This window comes from Myotis yumanensis, unplaced genomic scaffold, assembly GCF_028538775.1.
Source record: "Myotis yumanensis isolate MYYU_CA2020_CCGP unplaced genomic scaffold, mMyoYum1.0.hap1 SCAF_2, whole genome shotgun sequence".
Taxonomy (NCBI): domain Eukaryota; kingdom Metazoa; phylum Chordata; class Mammalia; order Chiroptera; family Vespertilionidae; genus Myotis; species Myotis yumanensis.
This window is the reverse complement of record NW_027223753.1, coordinates 142883520-142888909: the sequence shown is the minus strand read 5'-3', so window position 1 is coordinate 142888909 and position 5390 is coordinate 142883520.

The window sequence follows — 5390 nt, the reverse complement described above, 5'->3', positions numbered from 1 at the left end:
TAGGTTTACAGTCTTGAGTATGTAAAACAGAATTTCTTCTTGTATTATTTATTAATTGTTGTATGATTTTTATACAAACAACTGTGAATCTACTTTTGCCTCACCTTGTATTTCAGTTCAATGGCCTTATCCTGAGGAAATCTTTACAGACCTCCCGGAGTAGCTCATATTATCACATACCAATTATCATTATAGTGTTAGCAATTTTACATATCCCCATGGTTACTTGCTCTTTCCCACTATATGATAAGCTCTATGGACAGTTTTTACCTCTTTCATCATTGAGCCTTTTGTATTCAACATAGCCCTTGGCACCTGACACTGAATGCATATTTGCTAATGAATTAAGGAAGTTTGTAAGGTACTGTTAAATACAAGCAAGTGTATTTAAACGAGTAGTGGGTTACTATCTTGGTAATTTTTTTTTCAGGAAGTCTTACATTGAGGATAGTTTATCCAATTTATAAAAATATCATTTTCTCCAGTAGAATGAGACCTAAGGTCTAGGAAACGATGTTCATGTGTGTGCACAGAGTGGAATGCAGGGAGTGTGCTGTGTGAGCTAATTTCCCTAATGGTCCTATTTGATCCTAAATGTTAGCTGTCACTTTTGGTCATCTAGTTAAGTTTCTAAGTGTATTTGCTACACACACATCAAGTTGATTAGAGATGATTTGCTGATCTGTTTTACTTTAGGTAAATAGAAATCTACTGTTCCAAAACATGCAATTGAATCAATTTGGCAGATTGCTAAAAGAATACTTAACACATGTTCTGCAACCCAAGGGTATCCCGTCTGAAGCTATAGCATCAGCCAAATTGAATTCTCAGAGAAAAGTGCAGGGAAAGCGGGTTCTATATTGGCTAGATTGGTATTAAATACAAGACTTATAGGGAAGTGAGGAGTGAGACAAGCAATCAGCAAAAGAAAGACAGGGCTTTGTGGCTGCAACTGGAGATGGCTGTGGACTTTAAATATAAGGCCTAAGCATCTCATCAACAGTTCTGCAGATATTATTTTTATCCCTTTCTTATAAATTAGGAAACTGACATTTAGGAACTATCTCTAAAGAGGTGATATTCAGAGAATATTGGTGAGACCCGTCCCCTACACTTTATCTTTTAGTCTCAAATATCACTTTCTGAAAGAAATATTTCCTTTAACACTGAAGCTATAGTAAGCACTATGCTAGAATTATCATTACTCATCTCTAAGTATCAGTTGAGAGTAAATTATTTAAAGACTTGGGTAATGTCTTCCTTGTTTAACATTTTTCTCCTTAGTAGAAACATTCTGGTCTTAAAGGCTATTGAATGAATGTCCAGAAATTACTTCACCTGAAAAAATTAGCTATGTTTCTGGCTTAAACCATATATCTTCTTTCATACCACGTGTTTGAAAATGTAGGTTTTATTATTATTCAGATATGGTGAGGCCAATAGCTCAGGAGACATTACCATCTATACTAATAAAAGCCTATGTGATCATCACGCCCTCACGCTGTGATGCCCTAACGCCATAACAATCCACCACCATATTGTGGTGATGCGGGACTGCGTCTGCAGTGGGCATGTGTGTGTGGGTGGGGACTTGATGCTGCATGTGCGGTGCTGAGGCGCCCAGCGGCTCTGCACGGAGCCACGGAGGTGGGTCCCGGCGGCTTCGTGCAGTGTGGAGGTGGGGCCCTCAGTTCAAGCCTACCTCTTTGGGGAGATTGATCACAGGGCTCCCACACTGTGAGAGGGCACAGGCAAGGCTGGGGGAACCTCCCCCCCGCAGTGCACGAATTTTGTGCACCAGACCTCTAGTTGAAAATAATTTGTTACAATTCCCAAGAAGAGGGGACCACATAAGGAAACAACAATGTCAGTGAGGAGGCTGAAGGAGTGAGGGGACATGTAGGTAAGAAGTTTTATCATGGTTTTCACAGGGAGCAAGGCAACACAGGAAATGCAGGCTTGAATATTCTCGGCAGGCTCTGAGGTACTTGGTACTGAGGTGATCAGGGAAGAGGTATAGTTTTGCTAAGTGTAGGAGCCCTGTGAGAGCCCAGTAGAGATGGTGGATGGGGGGTCCCAATTGGTTGGCTTGCATATGAAAGACATGCAGGCAGGCAAGTCCTTTACTATCTCTAAGAATTGACTAGCCCTATGAGGTGCTCCTTCTCAAAGTCCATAAGGTCCTAGATGTCAAAACATCAAAATAAAACAAAATGCATAATACACTGTGTCAAAGGAGTAATTCATTAAAAGGAAAAAACTTCAGCACTGAATTTAAACTATTGCTCATTAAAGCAATGGTAAGATCTTAGAGATTTCCCTTTTTACTGTCTTTTGAGAGTACCAAAACCAAATTTAAGTACCTTCAGGAAACAATTTCTCCTTTCTACTCTGCCTTTATAATTTTTTTATATCATAACAACATATTGCATCAAAATCATAGTTTAGATGAAGTTTATGTCTAGATGCATAGCTCAATATTAACCTTGCCATAAGGAAAGAGGGGCTCGTCAGAGGTTAGCATTTGGAGAAGTTGGGATTACGTAACCTTCTAAGAAAGGATTGTGCTCATTCTAAAGGAGTAGTGCTCTGTCAGACTCCTTGCCATGAGAATTTTCAATGTAACACACTAAGAAATTAAAAGATAAATTGCATTAGAGAATAAATCATTAATAAATATTTACCGCAGTAGGTTCTTTTTCCATGACTTGTGTTCTCAGTAAAAAAATTATTGTCACTAAGCAAACATGTTCATGCTTCACATCATCTGAGGGATGACTGAGCTCTCTGAAAATTCTAAGCAATGTTTTCCACTTTATAAAAAATAACACAAAACCTCCCCTTTCTTTTGTCCTCTCATACTTAGGTGACTGATTATACATATATGCATGCCTGAGTTTCTGTGCATTGGTGGATGAGGCAAGCATAAGACAATTGCCTGGATTTATATTTTTAGTTGTTTCTTAAACTTCAGAGGGAAATATGCTACCCTGATTTGCTGACCATTTCTGATATTTTGAAAAATGCATTCCAGGTGGAAACTTGCAGGGAAGAATTTTAGGCTGACACAGTTGGAAATGTTTAAACACTCAACACAATGGAGTTCACGAGGGAAAATCTGACAAACCTTTTACGTTAGTGGCAACATGAGGCTGTACGGAAATTACCAAATAGGCAGCAAGTGCCATACTAAAAGCAGTTTTGGAAACTGGGGGGAGAAAGCCTGTAGCCACTCTTAGAGAATGATTTTTCTAATTGTGTATTCCTAACTCAAGGGAGAACCTGATGATAATAGTATTTTCCTCTATTGTAGTCTACCCATTTAGTTTTCAAATAGCCATGTTAGTTCACATTGAGTTTAAAGCCTTGGAGTAGGGTAGTTAAAGGGGAAAATGTAACATAAAGAGCCACTTTCATCAATTTAGGTTCCATGTCTTTGGTTCAGATGGCAGATGATGTTTGATTTGTTTTCACAGATAGTGCCTGAAAAGCATATCAAAAATGACTTCCCATAATGAAATAAGAGGAAAGCAAAAAATGACCCTTTTTGGTATTTTTTTTTTATATAAGCAAGGATATTTCTGACAGCAATAAAATAACAAAGGTACCATTCCATGCATCGTTGATCTGTTAAGTTGAAGGTAGGAGAGCATACTGCCAGAAAAATCTTGCTTTAAAAACATTAAATCATCATACAAAAGGTCTAGAAACATCTATTCAAGGTATAATGCATCCCAGATAGTTTTATTCATTCATGTATTTTAAAATATACATATTTAATGAAAGATTACTATGTACTATGTCCTGCTCTGAGGTATACAACAGAGGACAAAAATAGGACATATGTGCTATTGGCATACATTTAAAGATATTGCTCTCGCTCCTTTCATAATAACTTTATCAGCTTTAGAATGGAACCATTTTTGTAAAATGGATATTTACTTCTTTGATGCTCCCTTTCATTAGGTTGAGTTTGTGTGTGTGAGTATGTGTGTGTGTGTGTGTGTGTGTTTGTGTGTGTGTGTATGTGTACATATGGATATGTCTAGTTGGGGGTGTGTGCAAGGAGTTTTATTTAATAACTATAGAATTTGTAACTACATATAACTAAAGAATTATATTTTCATGATGATGTGTCTTTTATATTTCAGTGATTCTCAAATATGGGTGGAGAGATTTAAAAGTTACTGATTCTTGGATCTATCATCTGCCATCCCAAAAATTATATTTAATTGGTGCATTAGTTGAGCTTCTCCAGAAAAGCAGCCAATAGGGTGTGTGTGTGTTTAATATGAGGAATTGGCTCACCTCATTATGGAGACTGAGAAGTTCTATGATCTGCCCTTTATAGGCTGGAGACCCCATATCATTCCAGCCTGAGTCTAAGAGTGTAAATCCCAGCCTCAGGACAGGAGAGAGTCATGTCTCAGCTCCAGCAAGCAGGCAGGGAGGAAGGGAATCCTCCCTTGTTTTGGTTTTTGTTCAATTAAGGCCCTCAACAGAGTGGACGATGCCCACCCTCATCCAGAAAGACCCTCACAGGCCCCATCAATTTGAACCTAAAATTAACTATCATGATTGGCCTGGGGTGCAGCCAAGCATGAATAATTATAAAGCTCCCCTAGGATATCTCATAATTAGCCAAGGTTGGAATTCACCATTTTGAAACACTGATTCTTAAAGTGCGGTCCCTGCAGTTTCATCACCTGGGAACTTGTGAGAAATGAAAATACTAGGGTCTCATTCCAGACCTACTAAATCAGAGACTCTGGGGACAGGGCCTGTAATGTGTCTTTTATCAAACCCTCTAGATGGGGATGGAAGTTAATTTGCATTTCTAATCAGTTCCCAGGTGATAATGCTGATTCTAGCTACTAGTCCAAAGACAACACTTTGAGAACTATTACTCCAAACCCAACTCCCATCTGATTCATTCATGACTTCTGCTCACATTTAATACAATGGAATTTTAAGGAAAATAAAAAGTAATAACTGGTAGAATTGGCTAATCAGATAATCAGTATTTTATTTTCAATGTTATTCTCTTATCTGATAGTTTACTGTGGGGAGGAAAGGTCATTTTAGTTTGCAAATCAAGTGTAAACTTTTCCATTTATCTCCTATTATCACAGACATTTGACTTGGAATATGTTGGTTCAGTTGTCAATCCCTTGCTGGCAGGAATAACTATCCAGGTGTTAGAGTCACTGAAAATGCACCGAGTCAGGGCCTCCTTTTGTATTAGTCTTCAAGGTAACTTCAAACTTTTGTCAGATATGCCGACCACCTGTGAAATATTTTATCAAACTGCTGATCCAGCTGCAGCCTCTTAGAGCTATAAATTCTCACTTCCCTATGGGAAGAGAGAGAGCTTTGGGTATCATGACAGC